Raw genomic sequence first — 21,164 nt, 5'->3', positions numbered from 1 at the left:
TTCACCAGGGGAGAGTCTACAGGAAGAAGAGCGTTCTGGGGCACTCAGACCCTAATGGCCAAGCAGAGAGGTGGAGGAAGCAACAAAGGAGACCAGGCAGGAGCAGGTCAAAAAGTAGGAGGAAACCCAGTAGGGGGGGCGGGGGGGGGGGGGCGGTTCTCAGAATCCATGGGAAGGAAAGAAGACTTGGACTTTTGATTAAACTTACTAAAATCCTTCTCAGAGGGTGAAAAAGAGGAAGTCTGAGCAATGTCATTGGCATTAATAGATATGCAAGTCAGAGGTGTTCTTAGAAGCAAGGTGTGTTAGGGCAAGCACCTGTGTGTTTTACGCACAACTGTACTCCACAGACCTAGCAGAATGCTTAGCACAGAATAGAAACTCGAGAAATACCTGTTTACTATTGAGTACTGAATGAATGAACTGGGAACAGGGAGTAGAGGTCAGCTAATTAATAAGAGAGAGAAAGAGCTGGAAAGTGCGTGGCTATAGGCAGAAACACTGATGGAAATGCACTAGTGGTGAGGGGCTGGTTTAGAATCATTTCTGTTCTAGAAAATAACCCTTTAAAGGAATTATCAAGGCTCCTTGAGTACACAGAGCACTCTTCTTGGAAAACCATAAGGATGTGAATTTCGTACAGGTACAAATACTGAATGTGAGATGCAACCATTAAGAAAGTACTCAGCGTATTTAGAAACATGTAAAAGTCGAGAAATAGAAAACTCATTAACCTATGCTACCTTCCTGGAACATGCTGAATATGATTCGGTATTGTGATGTTGTGGAATCCTCAGAAATAAAATCAACTGAAATAAAATAAAAGCACTAACATTTACCAAACACCTGTTATGATTCCACCTCTGCGCTATAAGTTTATCATCAGGCTGGAGACCAGATGATATTCCTGAAACAATTCAAGGACAAGGCAAAATAGGGTCCATCAGAGGCAGTGTAGTTTGATGGTTAAGAGCTAAGCTCCAGAGTCAGGCTGCCTAAGATTACCCTCAGTTCTGCCACCGAGTTCTCTGTGCTCAGTTCACAGACTTCCTGAGGCTAAAATGAGGAAATTGGTATAAGGCCTCAGAGCAGTGCCTGATGCATACAGTAGGCACTCGGTCCTTAGGAGTCCCATTATTGCAGTTATTGGAGGGGAGGGATGGAAATGACCACCGCTCACCTGACTTGTCCCCTCTCCTGCCGTGCTGACCCTGGCTATGGATCATACTAGAATAGAATTCAAGAAACATCCATACTTGTTTCCTTGGACCCAGGTGCAACCAAGTTAAGCACAGACCAAGAGTTGAAGGACGTATGGCATGTTCCTCTGCTGAGCTGGCCCCGAGCCGAGGCTTTCTGTCCTGGGAACCTTTCAGACTCAGAGCACACACACGCTCAGACTCTAAAGAGTGTTGGGTCAGCAAAGAAGCACTGGGAAAGCCATCAGCATATTTGTATCCCTACTGACCGTTTCCTGCCTGGCCCCCAGGAGCCAGTGTTGACACTTTTCCCATCAGCGCAAAGCATTGGGTGCTCAGGGCCAAGTGATGCAGTCACATAGGCCTTCGCTCCTATCCTGCACTCCACTCACAGCTGTGTGACCTTGGGCCAGTGACTTTGACCTCTGAAGGCTTGATTCCCATTTGTAAAGCATTCCTGGCCTTGGCTGCACATTCAAGTTATTGGCAGAGTGTTTAAAAGTCCAAATGCCCAGGCCTCACCCCTGACCAAGAAAATCAGAACCCTCTAGGGCAGAACCACTGCTCTAAGGGCAGATGGTCATCTTCTACTCTCCGGGCTGCATTAACTGAGCTTATTCGAGGAAAACGCTTAATACCAGGCTTTACCCAGAGAGCCTCATGAAAGATGGATGCTGCGTTGCACCACTCTGATTCTAGACACTACAGGCTCCACAGACCCACGGAAGGTCATGCTTTGGGAGCTTCATTCTGTCCACAGGAAGCTTCTGTTCAACTGCCTCACTTTGGTGATATCAAGGGCCATTTCCACATTTTTATTTCTCTAGTTCTTTGATCACGCTGGCCCTGAATTATCTTATTCTCAGAGAGATGAAAAGGTCAGATCCAGAAAGTGTTTCTCACTTCAGGGCTGTGAGGCTAAATCCTTGTTTTTAATTATGCACTCAGTGGGCCTCACAGCCCCCATCCTAAGAAGAGAGTCCCCATCCAAGGGAGCCCCAGTCCTTGGTTTTCAGCAGTGACAGGGCTCGGGGATGGGCATCTACAACCCTAACCACTGTGGAGGCGCCCTGACAGTAACATCCTGGAAAGAATTGTGGGAAAAGTATTTCTGGGCCTGTGAGCCTCTTGCCACATCACTAACCAACTTAGAGTTCAATCCTTGTGATGCAGGCAGATTCATGCAAACCAGGGTACAAGGATTTCAGATTTTCCAGGCCTTGCTTCCTACAAGTGTGGAAGCATTATGTGTCTGATGCAAAACTGAGAGAAGGAACAGGGACACAACAAGTGGCAGCCCTTGCAACTTGTAGTTATGGTTTCAAAGAGTAATAAACACTCAGGAGAAAGGAAACAGAACTTCAATCCAAGGAGTAAGAGGGGGCAGCTAGCACCCCACTGGGAGGAGAGTTGGTAGGTGACCAGGGGAAAGGTCTGTCTACCACTGTGGAGGCAGTGCTCGTTGTCCAATGGGAGCTCAGAGGCCAGGGTGCCGGCAACAGAGCAGTTGGTGGAGACTGTTCCAGTCCCATCATGAGGATATCTGACTATGTGCACTCCAGACCCTGATATTCCTTTTCATCGAATCATTCAGCAATGTAGTATTTGCTATGGGAGAAGCATACAGGGTGGGGCAAAAGTAAGTTTACAGTTGTTAGTACTCAAAACAGTTTATTCTTGTATTATTATTTAGTAACTATTGTATTATTTTCCATATGAACAACTGTAAACCTACTTTTCCCCCAACCTATATCTATCTGTCTATCTAACTATCTATCTATCATCTATCTATTTATCTACAGATACTTCACAACCCCATTCGGTAGGTACTCTTATTATCCCCATTTTGCAGGTGAGGAAACTGAGGCTAACAGAGGTTAAGTAACTTGTCCATGGTCACACAGTCAGTATGTGACTGAGTTGGAATCTAAACCCTTGCATCTGGTTCCAACACCTGTGCTCTAAATTCCTACGCCATATTGTTTCTCCTCCAGTTAGGGTGTCAAAGATCAACAATAAGAATATAGTGTCTGAAGGGTATACTAGGGACAAGCACAGGTGTCCAAAATCCCTCTATGATTTGATGCTCATCCATGAAATGGGAAACGGAAGGGGCCGCATGGTAACAGGCTGATAGGCACAAAGGCATGAAATGGGCATTCTAGTTGCTGGAAAAATAAAGAAAAGAGACTTGATCACCCATCTACCCAAGAAAATGGAAAGATGTGTACACACAAAGACATGTATATCAATGTTCATGGAAGCTTTGTTTAAATAGCCAAAAACTTGGAACACTCCAAATTTCTATCAATGGTGAGTAGATAAACAAACTGTGGTACCTCCATACAACGGAATGCTATTCCGCAAGGCAAAGAATGAACAGCTGATGCACACAACATGAATGAATCTCAACAGCATGATGCTGAGTGAAAGAGGAGCAAAACAGTACATACTGTAGGATTCCATCTGTCCCCATGAAGTTCTAGAAAAGGCAACACTATAGTTTCAGAAAACAGACGGGTGGTTGACAGAGAAAGAGGGTGTGAGGACTGCAGAGGGCACGCGGGAACTTACAGGGATGATTAAAACATTATGTGTGTTGATTGCAGTATGGCTATATCACTGTGGATGTTTGTCAAAATTCGTTGAGTTAAAAGGTGAATCTTATTTTTTTTTTTTTTAAATATATTTTATTGATTTTTTACAGAGAGGAAGGGAGAGAGATAGAGAGTTAGAAACATCGATGAGAGAGAAACATCGATCAGCTGCCTCCTGCACATCTCCTACTGGGGATGTGCCCGCAACCCAGGTACATGCCCTTGACCGGAATCGAACCTGGGACCCTTCAGTCCGCAGGCCGACGCTCTATCCACTGAGCCAAACCGGTTTCGGCAAAAGGTGAATCTTATTATGTGTTCATTATACTCCATTTTAAAAAGAGACCTGAAGTCATACAATCCCACCTGAGACATGCTGGTCTCTGAAACTTAAGTGAGAATTGTGTGAGTTCTGCTTCCTTTGCTTCTTTGCTTTGCCCCCCCCACCCCCACCCCTCCCACCCCCACACACACTTTTTTCTTTCCTTCTTTCCTTCTTCCCTTCCCTCCTTTCTGTCTACCTCCCTCTCTCCCATCATCCTCCCTTCCTTCTTCTCTCTCCCTCTCCCAGCCAAGCCTAGGGGCAGGCCCCTGAGCTCCATGCATTTCCAGACCTGCCATTACAAATTAGTGGGATTGACCAGACAGCTAGGCCAACTGAACCTCAGCTTACTTCCGGGGAGCAGATGTTCTGCAAAACTGGTCAGTGACCCACAGAGAAGGCTGGCAAGACCACAAGGCTCTCACTGGGCCCCTCTGTCGCTTCTGCCTTCTAGGTAAAAACTATGCATATATTCCTTGAAAAGAGGAAATGTCTTTCCAAGAATTACCTGGCCTTGGAAAGGAGGGAGGTCATTTGTCTCTGTCCAAGAAAACTGTTCATGCACCCTAGACTTGTTCTCTTCAAAGCACATGGGGATGGGGCAGGGGTGAGGGCTGCAGCAGAGGAGAAAGGGAGGCAGAGAGAACAGGGAAAGCAAATGTCATTTGGCTTTGAGGCAGCAGCAAGATGAGCTCTTACCACCTCAAACCCTGAAGAGGACGGAGGGAAAGAGGGACCCCTTCATCCCACCTGTTCCCACATGGCTATCTAAGTAAGACAGCACCCACATCAGGGGCGCCCCTGCCCTGGCTGGATGAGAAGTGAACAAGGCAGGTGGGCAGCTGGAAAGGGACAGAGCATGAGACTGGCACGGCTCCCTCCCCTGGGCCTGCAGGAGGCCCAAGGCAGCGCGTATGTCCATCTGCTACACTCACCACAAGCAGATTCACCAGAAGGGAAGGGGACAATGGTGACCCAAAGCCCTTGTTCAGAAGTCACAACAGGAAATGAGTATCGGGGCATGCCTGCCTAGGAGTAAATCACACCAGCATCATCAGTCAGGGCTCTCTTAGACAAACCCCTCATAGCAACAGAGAGTCATAAAGACCCCAGCCAAAAGCCATGGAAGTTGAATTCAGCCAAGCGCAACCCAGTCACATGGGCAGTGGGAGGGCGCGGGAAATGCCAGCTGCCATCCATGTCCTGTTTGCTTTAAGTTGAGAGAGCCTGTCTTAAAGAACTGGATGCTTGCGCTTTTTTTTTTTTTCTAGAGAGAGTTGGCCTCCAGGTGGTAAGGCCTATCATTCAATAACAAAGCTAAGAACGCAGAGTAAGAGTAGCACGAAGGTAGAACTCTGGCCCAAGACAGGAAAAAATAAAACAAGCATCCATAGAGGTAAAAGTGAGTAATTCTGGGCAGCTAGTTCTTAGTAAGTGGAAGAGAAAAGAGACAGTCTCTAATCCTAATCCACTCTGGTCCAGGCTTGGAAAAAAGCTGTAAACAGGAAAAAATGTCCTATCAAAATATGACAAACAATGTGTGAAACTGAAAATCCCAAGTTAACAAGAAAGAAGAATTAACTCCCTATAATCCGATGTACTTCTACATTTAAAGGCTAAACTATCTCTTATCTACTCAATTTTACTCATTTCTATCCTCGTAAAACTCTTATTAGCAGATTTAAGATATATATACCCCATTCACTAGCACCAACTAGTCTTCTACCTTAGCCTGGAAACAACCTGTATAATTTCCATGACTAAGAACCTACTATCATATCTATTGAATGAATCGTGGAATATAGAAACCATTGTAATAAATACGTAAACAAATACTCAGATGCTTGGAAATTAAGAAACACTGGTACACATAATTTATGAGTCAAAGAGTAAATCATAGTTGAAATTATAAAATATTTAGAACCAACTAATATTAAAATATTACATAGCAAAGAAATGTGTGATGAAGTTACAGTGGAACTATATAAATACAATGCTCATAATAAGAAACAAAAAGTCAAACATTCTCCTTAAAAAGTTAAGAAAAAAAACAATAGGTCACACCAAACAAGTCAGAAGAGAGAAAATGATAAAAACTAGCACAGAAATTAATGAACTAGAAGATAAAATAAATGGTGGGGAGAATCAGAAAATTAATAACTGGTTCTTTAAAAGATTAATAACAGAAAAAATTCTGAAAAGATTTACGCAACAAAAGAATATGGAAGGCACAATAGTATTGCAAATGAAAGGGGGACATAACCACTCATGCTACAGAGCTTAAAAAGATAAACAACATATTATTAATAATTTCATGGTAAAAATTTTGAAAACTCGTATAAAATGGACAAATTCTTAGAAAAAAATCTAACTTACCAAAAGCAGTTCAAGAAAAAAAATAGTTAAAACCAGACTAGCCCAATAACTACTGAAGAAACTGAATTAGAGATTTAAAAATCTCCAGGGAAGCCCGGCCAGTGTGGCTCAATTGGTTGAGCATTATCCCATGCACCAAGAGGTCACTGGTTGGATTCCCGGTCAGGACACATGCCAGAATTGTGGGCTTGATCCCCAGTATGGGGACATGCAGGAGGCAGCCGATAGATGTTTCTCTTTCATTGATGATTCTATATCTCTCCCTCTCCCTTCCTCTCTCTGAAATCAATAAAAACATAATTTTTTTAATCTCCAGGGAAGAGAGAATTCCAGCCTTACCTAACTCTTTTTTGAGAATATATAAAGAGGAATTCTAAAATTCACTTCACAAGTCTAGCATAAGCAGGATACAAAAGCCTAGCAAGGATAATAGGACAAGTGAAAATTACAATCCAATACATTCATGAATATACAAAATGTCTCAACAAAATATTAGCAAAACACATCCAGCTATGTATTAAAAAAAATGAATCCATCATGACCAAGTCGGGTCTAGTCTAGGAAAACATGATTAATTTAACCTTTGCCCAACATTAACAAATTAAAGGAAGGAAAAATCACATAAATTCTCTCAATAAATGCAGAAAGAGTGTTTTTTAAAGTGTCATTTGTGATTTTTAAAAAAACTATTTGCAAACTACAAAAAAAATAAGGGATAATCCTGATAAGGAATAATCAAATGCACAGAGAACATTATTCTCAAGGGAAAATGTTGAACATGAAAGGCAAAACTCTGAAAATTGCAGAAGGCACTGTAAGTGCCTATTTTATGACCTTTCCATAGGGAAGGGTGTCCTTTAAAAGGCACAAAAAGTTAAATGAGAAGGAAAGACTGATAAATTTTTTAACACACTCAAATCCAGAATTTCTGCAACTCTAAAAGTACTAAAAAAGAAAAATACTACAAATTAGGAGAAGGTATTTTCAACACTCGGTAATAGTTTCCAGCACACATAAAGAATTTCTACAAATAAATAAGAAAAATACAAACTATCCAATTTTTAAATAAATGGGCAAAAAACTTGAAAAGGCTCTTCAAATAGAAAAAGAAAGTCAAAAGACCAACAAGTGTATGACAAGATGCTGAACCTCTTTAGTAATCAAATATATACAAATTAAAGCCAGATAAGACACTATTATACACCCACAAGACCGGCAAAAATTTCTGATAATATCCAACAAAATATAGTGTTAGCAAGGATAGGCAACAATAGGAACAAGTAATTACATCCACAGCTAGGTGCAGAAATTGGTTAAACATAATGGAAATTAATTTTTTATTTAGGTGAAATTTATTTAACATAATGACAATTAATTTTGAACTATTCCAGTAGCATTGATGACCATAGTCTGTGACCTGTAGTTCTACTCCTCTGTATATTCCCTAAGTGAACTTATATAATGCTCACCAACTTGAACAAGAATGTTCACTATTTATAATAGCTTATAGCAGCAGTATTTATAATAGCTTAAGAAATACTTAAGTGATAATAATAGCATTGATATATAAAGCACAATATATTCATGCAATGGAATTATTACAGTTCAGCAAAATGAAAACATTTCCACTACACTTAACAGTGTGCACTAATCCAGGAGTGAAACATTTAGCAATCAGTTGGCATAGGGACTGTCTAGTCTAAAGAGATCCCAGCCATAGTGCTGGATCTGGGTCCCAAGACTCCCTGTCAGGTGTAATCCCTTAAGGAGGTGGAGGGACTTGAAGAGGTCTCATGGGATCCCTAGTGATGGGAGGAACAGGAGCAGAGTCAGGTAAGCAGAAATTGACCACCAACTGATATGGAAATATTTTAGGTGTTTGTCAATCAGTGCAGCCTACTGGTATGCATGGGTTAACTCTAAGCACAAGAATACAGACAGTATGACTCCATTTATATGACATTCACAAACATGCACAACTAAACAAGATATTGGTTAGGGATGCAAATATAAGAGGGTAAGACAATAAAAAAAAAAGCCTGGGGAAAAGAAACAGAAATGTCCAGGAAATGGTTATCCCTCAATTGGGTTTGGGATGAGGTGGGATGGAGAAGGGAGCCACTCTTGAAAGGTAAGAATAACATTCTTTTTCTTAAATTGACTAGTGAGAACATGAGTTATAGATTTTATACTTTTATATACAGTAAATAAGTATTCTTTTGTATCTATTAACTATTTCAGTAAAATTCTTTTAAAAGAACTTCAGCCCTAGCCAGTTTGGCTCAGTGGATAGCTTGTCAGCCTGCAGAACAAAGGGTCATGGATTTGATTCCAGTCAAGAGCACATATCTTGGTTGCAAGCACCTTCCTGGGCTGGGCCCTGGCTGGGGTGCATGCAGGAAGCAACTAATTGATGTGTTTCTCTCACATAGATGTTTCTCTCTGTCTTTCCCTCTCTCTTCCACTCTCCCTAAAAATCAATGGAAAAATATCCTCAGGTGGGGATTAACATAAAAATAAATAAAAGAAGTTCATAAAAGAATTTAATAAGAAGCATATGAAATTGCTGTGGTTCCTGCCATCCATATCTTTTCCAGCTGCTTGACAAAGATGAGCAACTCAACTATAATTGGCGGAACTCTTAAACCCACTTAAATTCTAAGAGCTTCTACCCAAATCACTCCAGAACCATTCTTGGAAGAATCTCTCTAGTAAGATGTAGCAAGTCCCAACCTCCAGAGTACATTCTGCTCTGGCTCTTTAATTTAGTACAATCGTTAAGTACAGTAGTTTTATTTTATTTTTTACTCTCCTGGAATCTTCTCAAGTTTTGAAATCTTTAAAATGAGGGCATGGAGTAAATGACTATATTCTGTTTCTCTTGCTTAGATTTCAATGGCGATGCTCTCATTTGAGTCCTTTATCATGTGCTTAAGCTTGTGCTACCCCAAGTCTCCTCACTGAGATTTGCTGAGTCAGAGGAAGTTTCTAAGAGCACATGAAATGTATTTTGAGGGCCAAGGAGTAGGGGGAGTTTGGGAGATTGCACACATGTGCAATTTTTTTTTATCAATTCCAACAGATATTTGGCATTTGTAGATTCAACGTTCACTTTTTTGGTCATGTGTGACCACCCCCTAACAGCCACACTACGCAGCAGTGATCCTTTCCCTGAAGCACCAGTGTGAACTGCCTGCGTGCTGCAAAGCGACAGCCCAAGAGCAAGTCACGTGGGAGCTTTGTCAAAGCTCCTCATCCCAAAACACAACCAGCAAAACAGAAACTCCCTGAAAGTGAGAGAAACTTTATTTCCTTGAGTGCAAGTTGAAAAGGCAAATAATTGGTGGCCTGTGAATAACCATGGGAACCGCTTCTCTCTGGACAGAAACCTGATTTAGAAGGCAGTCAAGAGCCTACACAAGTACATCCGCATTTTCAAATTGGGAATATGCCAAGGGTTTGAGATGCATCCTTAGAGGATGTCAAAGGTCTACAGTGTTGAATCTTGATTGAGGAGGTTTTCAGGTTTCCTCTTTCATTAAAATTAAATCAGTTCTTTTTTTTATCAGAGCTCCTCTGATCTTAAGATAGCTTTGCATCAAATGCCAAGCCTGGAAGTCCAATGAATGAATGAACAGACTAACTTTGGTGACGGAGGCTCAGAAGAGCATATCATGGATGTATAACACTGCTTTTATTTTTTCCATCTTCCTATTATTTATCAGCTCTTCTTTGCATACATTACTCATTTTTTTTAAGTTGGCCGTGAACCTCAATTCAAGGACCCATGCATGGCATTCAGAGAGTTCCCAAGATCCCTGGCTGTGTTCCCTCAATCTGAAGGGTATTCTCAGCTCACCTCTACTGCACACCTGCATGTAAAGTTCCACCCTTCTCCTTTCTTGACAAGGATGCCAGCTACCCCTGGCACTTTGTAACACTTGGTAAGGAGGCAGGAATCACATCTCTCACACATGGCTTCATCAACAGACCGTGCGTACGGCCCAAGCGCTTATTCTCAAACTTTTCCCTCCCCAAAGGGCAGCCCTCTGGAGAGTCACCTCCCACCACCAACCTCTGCCTTTCAAGCCCCTGGGATTTCAGAGAATAGCCTTTTCTCCACCTTATTACACCAGTGTCCCTTTGCTTATGTAAACTTGGGACAGTTCTGAGCATTTCTGACCATATTCAATGACCTGTGATTGACAATTTCTTCTTAGCAATTTCAAAAATGTCTTCAAGTAATGTACCAAAACAAACAAACAAACAAAAACCATGCGATTTTGTGCAGCTAGAAACTGAGCAATATTCTTCAGCCACTTTTAATTATGGACTTCACATTTTGACATACGTATTATATTTAAAAAGTGTCAGTAATCGCTTTCTTCTCCTTTCATTTTTCCTGGTGCCTTTGTTTTGGAGTAAACTGTAAGCAAACTGGGAGCGAGTCAGGCAAAGCTAAGCACTGCTCCTGTAACTGAGACACCCTTCCAGTTTTGAGCACAATGTCTGAATTGAATAAACATCACAGCTTAGCATGAGGGTGTTGCCATGACACCTTGACCTTGTGTTTCTGATGAGCTGTCTAACGGCACACTGGCAGTGAGACGTCCACAATCCTCGCATTGACGTAAGAAATGCACGCCTCTGGGGTTGACCTGTCATCTTTTCATCACTGTGTCACTTCCAACTGCAGCATTAGAGTCACCAGGTTGGAAGGCTCTAAGTGTGTCTCCTGTCACAATACAAGTTTGTATGTTTCCTTCTTAATATTTTCTGCAGCATCAAATGTGTAATACTTCCCTGCTAGAATTCAGCAAGAGATCATAAACTTCTCAATGAATTTCAACGTGAGAGAGCTTTATAGTTATAATGTAATTTTGATCAGTAAGCCCCTGGCTGCCCAGAAACCTCGGGGGGTTCTGTTATCTTGCATAAATGCAGTTTTTCCTTTAAGCATCATGCGAAAGAAATCATTTTGGTATATTTCAAATTCTCATGCCTTTTAAATTGGACACACAAAATGTCATTGAAACTTCTCTTTATACATCTGGGTCATTGTGAGCATATTGGTAATTATGGGCCCTGAAGACCCATCAAAATATATAAAATTTCAATGACTTGTTTGCATTAAATACTTACATTAAATAGTCTTAAAATTCTATGCTTTGAAGTCCTGTGCCTTTTAAATTTATGTAAAGTTTTCTTTTTTAGTTTTTCTGTTTCTTACATTACTAGTACTTCTTACTGACACATGACCAAAAAAAATTTTAATAACCCTTGTATAGTATGGTATGTTAACAATATCTTTCAATTTGCTAGGTGTGTTTGGCAAACAAATAACCAAGCCTCTTAGGACTTTCCACTAATAAAGAGTCCTGAGAGAGGGTATGAAATTTTCTGCAATGATCAAAATTCAGGAGCTGTAGCTCATGGACTTACAGCATCTTTCTTGGTTTACAACTTAGGTCCCAACTAGGTTAGTGAAATTATGTAAATGTGAGGTCCATACTGTTGTAGTATTAGCCTAATAACCATCAGCTACAAAGCACATGTTAACCTTTTAACTCATCTCATTTTCTTCTCCATATCTCAGTGGGTTTGGAAAGGCTATGATGATTACACACACTTCACAAATAAAGAACAGCACTGGTCAAGGGTCTTGGTGAAGTCTAGCTGGAAACACCAGTGCTACCTGTTCCTACAGCTAGTGTTTCCTGCCGTGCCTGCCCAGCATATCTGTAGATCTGTAAATATGCTTTGATTCCACTGGAAATGTAAAGAAGAACAGCATGTCAGGGCCTCCTGAATGGGCAGCACAGAGAGCAGAAAAGAACCTGAAAGATACCAGGGAACTCACAGCGGGAGAAGTGAGCCACAAGTTTAAAACTGTCCAGTTGTCACACAGTTTTCTTAACGTTATCTTCCATCAAGTCGGGGCCTGGAACCTGCCAGGATTTCAGAGTAAGTGCATCTTCTCCTTGCCTGTAACTTTCACACACTAAATGTCCCAATGACTCACTTGGCAAGGACCCAGAGACAGCACACAATTCTCCGCCGCCACTGAAACCCAATGGGCAGAGACAGTTCAACAACAGTGCCAGTGAAGCACATCTTACTCCACTGCCCCGGCACACACCTTAGAAGCTGGCCCTTGAAGAGAACCACTGGTGTGTTGAGAGAGAAAAAAAATCTTAGCCTGAAGGGGACAGACTTCCCCACCATACTAATAAATCTGCCCAGCAGCCCCAGGCACTAAGGGGCACGACAAAGGGGCCCATGTGATAGTCCTGTGTCCTGTGAGTACATTAGCAAAGCAGAGTGGGGGAAAAGAAGAGGGAGAGCTGAATGTCACACACACCTTCCCCTCCTGCCTGCAGATATCTCCATGGGACAGCTGATCTCCTACCTTGAAAAAAAAATCCCACAGAATTTTAATTCAAGAATGTACAGGGGCTCCAGCCCCTGCAAGTCACCACAGCTTTAAAGAGCATATGTCATGCATGCATACTGGCCAGCATCTGAGGTCTGCTCTCCGGCCTACAGTGTACCCCAACCTCAGGGCAAAACTGAAACCCCAGTGGGGCAGAAACTCTTCCCCCTCGGTGGGAAGCATAGAGAACAGCTGGGACCCAAAACAAGTGGGCCTGGGGGAGTCACCCTGGATTCCGATTTCATGTTCTCTGTTACTTAGGAACCCAGGTTCCTGCAGGAGTGATTGCAACCTTCTCCTTGCAGGGGCGAAATGACCACATGAAAGTTCAGACCAGCAACGACTGTGTGAGAAGGATGTGGGAGGGTCTTCGGATCAACACCAACCCAAAGCCAATTGCACCCGGTCCCCAATGGACATGTGATCTTGGCCTCTGTTCTTCACATAAGATGCTCAAATGACTCGCTCTTCTCCACACTCTCCCTGCCCCCAGCATAAGGATAGTTACATAAAGACATCCTAAACATCTTAAACGTGGGACCCAACTTCTTCATTCGGGGGAGGGCGGGCGGGGTGGGTGGGGAGCTGCTCGGGCACACGGTCTGATCATTACTTGGGGTCACATAATCACACCAACAAGGGCTGGAGGACGCGGAGATCGGTTCAGCTCACACCTCATCCTCTTCCCACCCCTCCCCCAACACCCAGAAAAAGCAGGCCAATTTTAACACGAGCGAAGCACATGATGTGGCTGGGTGGCACCTGGCTGCTGCCCGTCACCATGCCACGGGCTGCCAGGAACTTGAAGGTGTGCAGCAGAAAGAGGACCAACGCGCTGCTCATCCCGCGACCAGACCTCGCAGACCCTCCGCCTGCAGCCACTGCCCGCAAAGTTCAAGGGAGGGTCTGCCAAAGCACAGAAGTGCACCGACCTGCCAGTAACCCAGAGCTGCCCCATCCAGGAAGGCGGCGCCTGGCCCCCAAGCCCCTCTACACTCTTCTGCCCGAGTCTGCGCCGGGGCAGGCAGTCCGCGCGCTCAGGAGTCCTCGGGCAGCCGCACAACCTCCGCAGGGCCACCAGCATCGGCAGTGTTTCTAGTTTTAAAAGGTGGTAAAATATGGGGCACAACTTGGAGGGGGGGCACCCGCTTGACTAGCGGTGAGGCCAGGATCCCCAACAGAGTAGGAGTTTGGGTTTGGTTTCGTGTGGAGGGGAGGGAGGTGGTGATTTTGCTTTAGGAACATTTGGGGGAAGGGGCTCGGATGAAGGGGAGAAGGGAAAGTTCATCCTTCTGCCTAAGCACCCAGCATCCTGCGAATCTCATTCTCCACCAAGCGGGCCACAGAGACGCGGCGGGCCTGAACGACCCTGAGCAGCAGCCCGGGCAGCAGGAGAAAATGCGGGTGCCGAGGCTCACTGGACCGGGTCGCCAGTGCGCAGGTGCCCGGCTGCCAGCGAGGAGCGCGGCGCGCACAGGGTTACAGCCGCCGCCGCTGCCGCAGCCTCCGCCGAGCCGCGCGGGTGATTGACGCGCGGGGTCACTTGAGGCTCGCTGGCTCCCCCAGCACCAGGCCAAGCTGCCGGCTCAGCCCACGGAGGGCACCGCAGGCTGTGCGACCACCCACCAAGCGGGCCCTTGCACCTCAGCACCCCGGACACCATGCCCAAGAAATGCAATGACAAAATGGAATCGCAACTCGCTATTTCATTTTCCAGGGCGGCCGCAGGCAAAACCACAACAAATACAATCAAACACAAGGAATCCATCCGCAGAATAAAAATCCAGAGTCCCCTACCTTGGGCCTTGGGATGGCAAACTGGTCCTGCGTTCTCTGACCCACGGATCCAGCCCCTTCTTCAGGAATTATTCCGGTCAGTCAGGATTGTGTGCATTTTTTTCATGAACACCTGTTTCAAGTAAGGGGTAAAGACCTCATTGAAAGAATTGTCCTTAAAGCAGAACCTGTGCACACATCTGTCCACACAGGCATGCGTGCGTGTTGGTACACACACATATGCACACGGAATATGCATGTACATTGAAGCACCAAACTAGGCAGTTGGATAATGGGAGAGACGGCTGGTTGTGAGCATGCTCGCGCCGGGAACAGATCCACCCTCTGTTATTCCTCTGAATAAATATAAATCACCATCAGAAACCCAAACAGTAGCATCCCTCTCGAATTCCTGCTGCTGAAAAACACGGAATAAATTCGGTCCTCAGACAGAATCTAATCAGCAGCTGTTTTCTGAATCCGGAGCCAACCCATGCCTCGCTTGCCTTTTCCACTATGAGTCCAGACCTTTTTTGAAAGAGGTTTTAACCTTTTAAAGATACAGTACACCAATTATCACTCCTGAATAGCTATCCGTCCCAGCACAGGAAGTCAGTCCCGTGTCTAAAGCCACAGACAGGCATGCTCACGGTGATAATGATTTCAGTTTTCAGTGCCTTTTTTAAAATTTTCATATATATAAACATATATGTAGAGAGAGAGAGTGAGAATGCAAATGCAAGATATAAAACTGGACACATTTATTGCCGTGATGAGCTCCTCAGTGACTAATCAGCATGTTATGTAAACACTAGGACCCTTCACTGCTGAACACACATGTTCACGGGATCAGACAGTGCAGGGGACTCCTGCAGCATGGGTGTCGCCCCTCATGAGCCCCTAACTGCTGATAAGGGACCAGGAAGCCTGCCAAGGGACTGGAGGAAGTGAGGGTTTCTGTCACCGCAGAGTTAATGCCAGGGCACTCCTCGCCTTGTCCTGCCGTGAACCCTCAGGTGCCATGTCCTCTAACCAAAGAATCCATGTGGCAACTACTTCTAAACTATAAGACAGTCTAGGACCAGATCGTGTTCAAAGACACATTTTTTTAAAAAAAAAAAACACAGAATCTGGAATCAAAACTACCACCTGAACCGTTAGGGTCCCTAAGATACAGACGTAGGCCCTTCTTTAAGATTTTGTTAACAAAATGGTTTTGTTGGGGTTTTTTTTGTTTGTTTGTTTTTTGTTGTTGTTTTTTTACTTTATTTTGTTAAGGTTGGGTTGAGCATAGGGTAGGGGAAAAAAGGGGTGGGGTGGGGGATAAATAACACCCAGCCCAAATGGGTTTTGTGTGGAGTATTTTTGTTTGTTTGTTTTGTTTTTGTTTTGGGGGTTTTTTTGTTGTTGTTTTTTGTCAAGTATTTGAGCCATCCAAATGATATTTACTCCAGTTTCGTTTTGGCTTTTAAAGAGGTAGCAGTGAGAAGAAACCAAAACTCCTAACCTCGCTTATGTTTGGAAGGGATGAAAATGCCTTTTACAGTTTCTTTTTTATCCCAGGTGCCCTGAGCTTCATAATGCCACTGGGTGCTTCTCTGGCTCCCACCCAGCAGCAGCCACTTCCCTGAAAAGCAACCCTGGTGTTCCTACAGCCACTCCCCAGGGCATGTCCCTCTAGCCCTAGCATCAGAGCCCAGTGCACTGTCACCATCCCCTCTTGTCACAGGTGCTGCCTGAACCGGCCCTCCCAGATACACACAGACACAGACACACAGACACACACACACACACACACACACAGCATCTCCCTTCTCTTCCCACCCCCTCTCCCGCCTTCCAGGCTCTTTAGCAGAAAATGATCATATTTCATGTGTCATCGCTCTAGCTAGCTGGGCCTGTCACTGATTGGCTGGGCACTGGCAGCCGGAAATGTCACCAGCCATACAGCTTAGAACGGTCTCTCCTGCAACCACCACAGACCTGAGCCCCGGAGGCTCTGTGACAGGCACTGACCTACCACAGGGAGCCTGTCCTTCCTCTCTCTCCCTGGTCTAGCCCATACCCTCTCCCTGCTTCTCTCTCTAACCAGCCCTGGGGGAGGGGACTGCCCAGGGACGGGAGGAAGTGTCCATCCGTGCTGAGAGCTAGCGCTGCCTCCAACCGCAGGGAGAGAGGGAGCCACTGAATGTCTTGTGCTTCCCAGCATGTGAGGAGAGAAACTAAACATGTCTCCATTTGGTTTTAAAGATATGGAAAAAGTGTTCTTGACAAAAACAGTATCTTCTGACTTAAGAAAATATTATCAGTACCGATGGGTGAAAAGATTTTTATGCTCTCAGGAGTTTTCTATCACATCTAACATCACAGGCGCCAAGGTCATAATTATAATGTTCTAGGACAGTGGTTCTCAACCTTCCTAATGCCGCGACCCTTTAATACAGTTCCTCATGTTGTGGTGACCCCCAACCATAAAATTATTTTCGTTGCTACTTCATAACTGTAATTTTGCTACTGTTATGATTTGTAATGTAAATATCTGATATGTAGGATGTATTTAGGCGACCCCTGTGAAAGGGGTCGCGACCCACAGGTTGAGAACCGCTGTCCTAGGATGACAGGCAATCAGGAAGGTAATTCAGTCCATCCTCTGCCTTTAAACAGAACATCTCTTAACCCTTCAGAAAACTCACCCAGAGAAGGAGACTTCTTAACTGGGCTTTGCACTGCCACACAAGCTTCTAAGAGCTAAATGGTTTTGGTGATGACCACCCTGAATCACTTTTGGCTATAATTTAAGCTTAGTCCCTCCTGCAGGTTTAATGGGGTCCATCATGCAAGTCTCACCTCATTCCGTTCTCCTAAATTAAACCCTACTCTCTGGACTTTTCTGTAAAAGTTGTTTTTCAAAACTTTCATTATACTGCTTTATTTTTTAGACTTGAGAGATGAGCCTTGCCAGGGCCAGATGAGGCTGCGTGTCATTTGGTCCAGCCATCCATATGATGCAACCCCCGCTACTATTTCCACACTGGGGCTTTGGGTTTCAGGATGGTACATTGGACCCATACATTTACTCCCTCCAACTTCTCCAAAAAAAAAAAAATTTAAATGACCAAAACATCCGTCACAGTGCTAGAAACCATCATATAAAGCCATCAAGAGCCGGCAGTTTGAAGACTATGGGGAAGCTAGAGAGTAGATGGGACGTGAAGACCAAAAACTAATGAGTGCCGATAAGCTCACAATTCTGCACAGACCACCTAAGAAGAAAGTGCACAGGTTTCCAAAAAAAGATCCTTAAAGAGTGAAAACTCAGAGGACCAAAGATTGGATGAGGTCAAGAGCATCGATTCAGCTGCAAATTAAAGGACAACAGGGCCCTGGCCGGTGTGGCTCAGGTGGTTAGAGCATCCTGCACACCAAAAGGTGGCAGGTTTGATTACTGGTCAGGGTAGGTACGTCTGGGAAGCAACAAAATGATGTTTCTCTCTCTTCTCTCTCTCTCTCTCTCTCTCTCTCTCTCTCATATCAATAATAAATATTTAAAAATTGAGGGACATCAGGAACTAGGCTGGTTCTCTCCATACAGAATGGCAGTTATTTTTCAGTGTCTTTGAAAGTGGGAAGTTTATTCCCAATACGAGTAGAATTCACAGATTGGATAGGGGCAGGACTGCTGCTTAGCAGCTCATTTGAGGATACCATAAAGAGAATAACATAAATAGGAGAAGAAAAAGAGATTTAAATAATCAGATAAGACACAAGATAGAATGATCCAGAATATCCAATATGAGTTTACTAGGAGTTCCTGAAGGTGACAACATCATTAACAAAGGGAAAGGCAATAATCTAGGAAGAACTAGAAGAACATTTCCTTGAGCTGAAGAAAAACTTTAGACCTTGGATCCTAGGGGTCTATTGAGTGCTGGGCAGCAGGATTACTGAGAAGTTCACAATTCTACATGTAATCTGATATTCCAAGAACAGAGATACAACTGCAAGTTTTGTGATAGGGGAGAAAAATCGAGCTACTTAAAAGAAAGAAAACCAGACACATCAGCAACACTATGCTAAAAGACAGTGGCACTATTTTTATAGAATTCTAAGATAATATTATTGTAACCCAAGAATTGTACCAGCTGCCAAACTATAATTTCTCTCATATGTGATAACAAAAAAGGCATATGCAAAGACACAGAAATTATATCAGCCACATACTCTTTGTTTTATTTTTTTAATGATTACTTGAAGTTGTATTCTAACCAAGGAGAAACATAAGCCAAAATAGGGAACTCAAGAAAGGAGAAGAAATGTTATATAAGAAAATGTAATGGGGACTAAAGCCAAAAAATGTATGGTTAAATATAAAAATAATTGATATCATGGTCATAAAGTTTAATTTAATTGTTAGAAAGAAGTTTTAAAAGATAACTTTCATATTATTTTAATAAGAATTTGGGAGATTCAATGGACCGGTTAGTAAAATCACTAGAATAAAAAAATAAAATGAGAGGATTATTATGGAAGGCAGACAATTCCAATTCCATTTATCTCAAGACCACATTAAAATAATAACAAGGATGAAAAAGGAAGATGGAGACGTAGGTAAATGCCTGTACTCACCGCCTCCCACAATCACATCAAAATTACAACTAAAATACAGAACAACCATCATCCAGAACCACTGGAAAGCTGGCTGAATGGAAGTCCTACAACTAGAGAAGTAAAGAAGAAAGCACACTAAGTCTGGTAACAGGTGCAGAGGCGCTAAACAGCTGGTCCGACACCCACGTGTGCCGCTTTTTTCAATCGGGAGGGAGATCATCTCTGCGGAGGCCATTCAGTGGAGCAAGGTGTCCCATACCCACACCAGACCCCCAGCCCATGGTCTCAGAGCTGGGAAAAAAAGTCCATACAGACAGTAAGAACTATGGGCTGTAAAAACCAGTGTGGATTGGGGCTCAGTGAGGCTGCTGGAGACCCAGTTGTTCCTCTTAAAAGGCCAGCACTACAAAATGAACTTACAAGGTCCCACTTCCTCTGAGCTACAGCACCAGGGCGAGGCTTGGGAACACAGACACATACGAGGAGGAACTGATTGTCTGGCATCGGGGCAGGAACTTTGGGGTAGGTTTCTCCCAGACGGAGGTGCTTGTAGGGACCATTGTTCCTATGCTGGGACCTCTCCAGTTTCAGGGCTGACTGGCAGCCATTTCTGTTTGCTCTGCCCTGGTGATTCCCTAAGACCCCACTTCCTCCAATTTATAATCCCACCCAAGCTGTGTGCAGCAGCTTTTGCATATGAATGGACTATCCTTGCTCAGGCTAAAATCTCTCAAGCTGCAGCTGAGACCTAATGATAAAAGGCCCAAACCTATCAATAAAAGGCCCAAGACCCAGCACCAGCACCAGCCTGCCTTGCTTCATATCTGGGCTTCATCTGGACACTTCCAAACCTGCTACAAAGAAGAGGAATCTGCAGGTCTCTCTGTAGCTCCTGCTGGGTGGCTCTAGGCAGTGGCTGACTTTGTACCACCCTGGAGACCCAAGAGCATGCACCCAGTGGTCAATGTCAGACCATACCAGATTACAACTCTACACATCCATAAGCAACACACTCAAGAGGAAGACTCAGTGAGTACCAAAGCCCCACTAAAGCAAGTCCTACTCCACAGGTGTGTCTCTTGCACAGCAGCTCTCCCACTGTAGTCACAGCTGATCCACACAGCCAATTGGCCTGGAGATCAATTCCTCTCAGTGACACCAACAGCAATCAAATATCAACTACAATAAGACTGTGCTCACAGCCCATAAAAGGGTGCACCTGGCTCAGGTGACTGGGAAGGCTGAGCCACTGGGCCCTATAGAACACCTACTACACAAGGCCACTCTATCAACTTAACACATTTCGTACCACTCAGGAGTTTTCTCGTGTTTTGCGCACCATCTGTTAAGGACCACTCACGAGTGTTCTCGTTTTTCATGCCCATGGAAAAAGGAGCGAATCTAGATACTTATGTAAATTTTGTTTGGTCCCTCTTCATAGAGGAAAATGTTTTACGCAGTACCATACGTTAAAAAAGTACTAGGAACTTTAATTGTTTAATTGTTTTTGTAAATAAAAATGTTATAATTATTGAAAAACAACACCTAAAGTGCATTATGATGATTTAAATAACGTGCAGCTTGCCCAAAAACATGCGGTCCCTGGCGTATGTCTTAGAGATTTCTATGCGGTACGCAATGTGTTAAGGAGACATTGCAGCTCTACCAATATACAGAAACAAATACAGGGAAGCATCCAAAATGTGGAGATAAAGAAACATGTCACAAATGAAAGAAATGGAAGAAAGCAAACTACTGGACACAGAGTTCAAAACCACAGTTATAAGGTTACTCAAGAATCTTCTGGAAACCCCCCAAAAAATGGAAAAGGACCAGTCAGAAATTAAGCATAC

The 21,164-nt window shown here is 43.8% G+C and overlaps 1 protein-coding gene across 2 annotated transcripts in view; it reads right to left on the bottom strand.

The window, feature by feature from the left end:
* Positions 1-21,164, bottom strand: part of HIVEP3 (HIVEP zinc finger 3) — a 400,522-nt gene that overhangs the window by 299,053 nt on the left and 80,305 nt on the right. For both annotated transcript variants that reach the window (XM_070404990.1, XM_070404994.1), the window contains exon 2: positions 14,725-14,836. The gene's annotated coding sequence lies outside the window, so the exon portion shown is untranslated. The remainder of the gene's footprint in view (positions 1-14,724; positions 14,837-21,164) is intronic.

This window comes from Myotis yumanensis, unplaced genomic scaffold (genome assembly GCF_028538775.1).
Source record: "Myotis yumanensis isolate MYYU_CA2020_CCGP unplaced genomic scaffold, mMyoYum1.0.hap1 SCAF_2, whole genome shotgun sequence".
NCBI classification, from domain to species: Eukaryota; Metazoa; Chordata; class Mammalia; order Chiroptera; family Vespertilionidae; genus Myotis; species Myotis yumanensis.
Note: the sequence above shows the minus strand (reverse complement) of the source record. Positions and strands in the feature narration are given on the sequence as shown.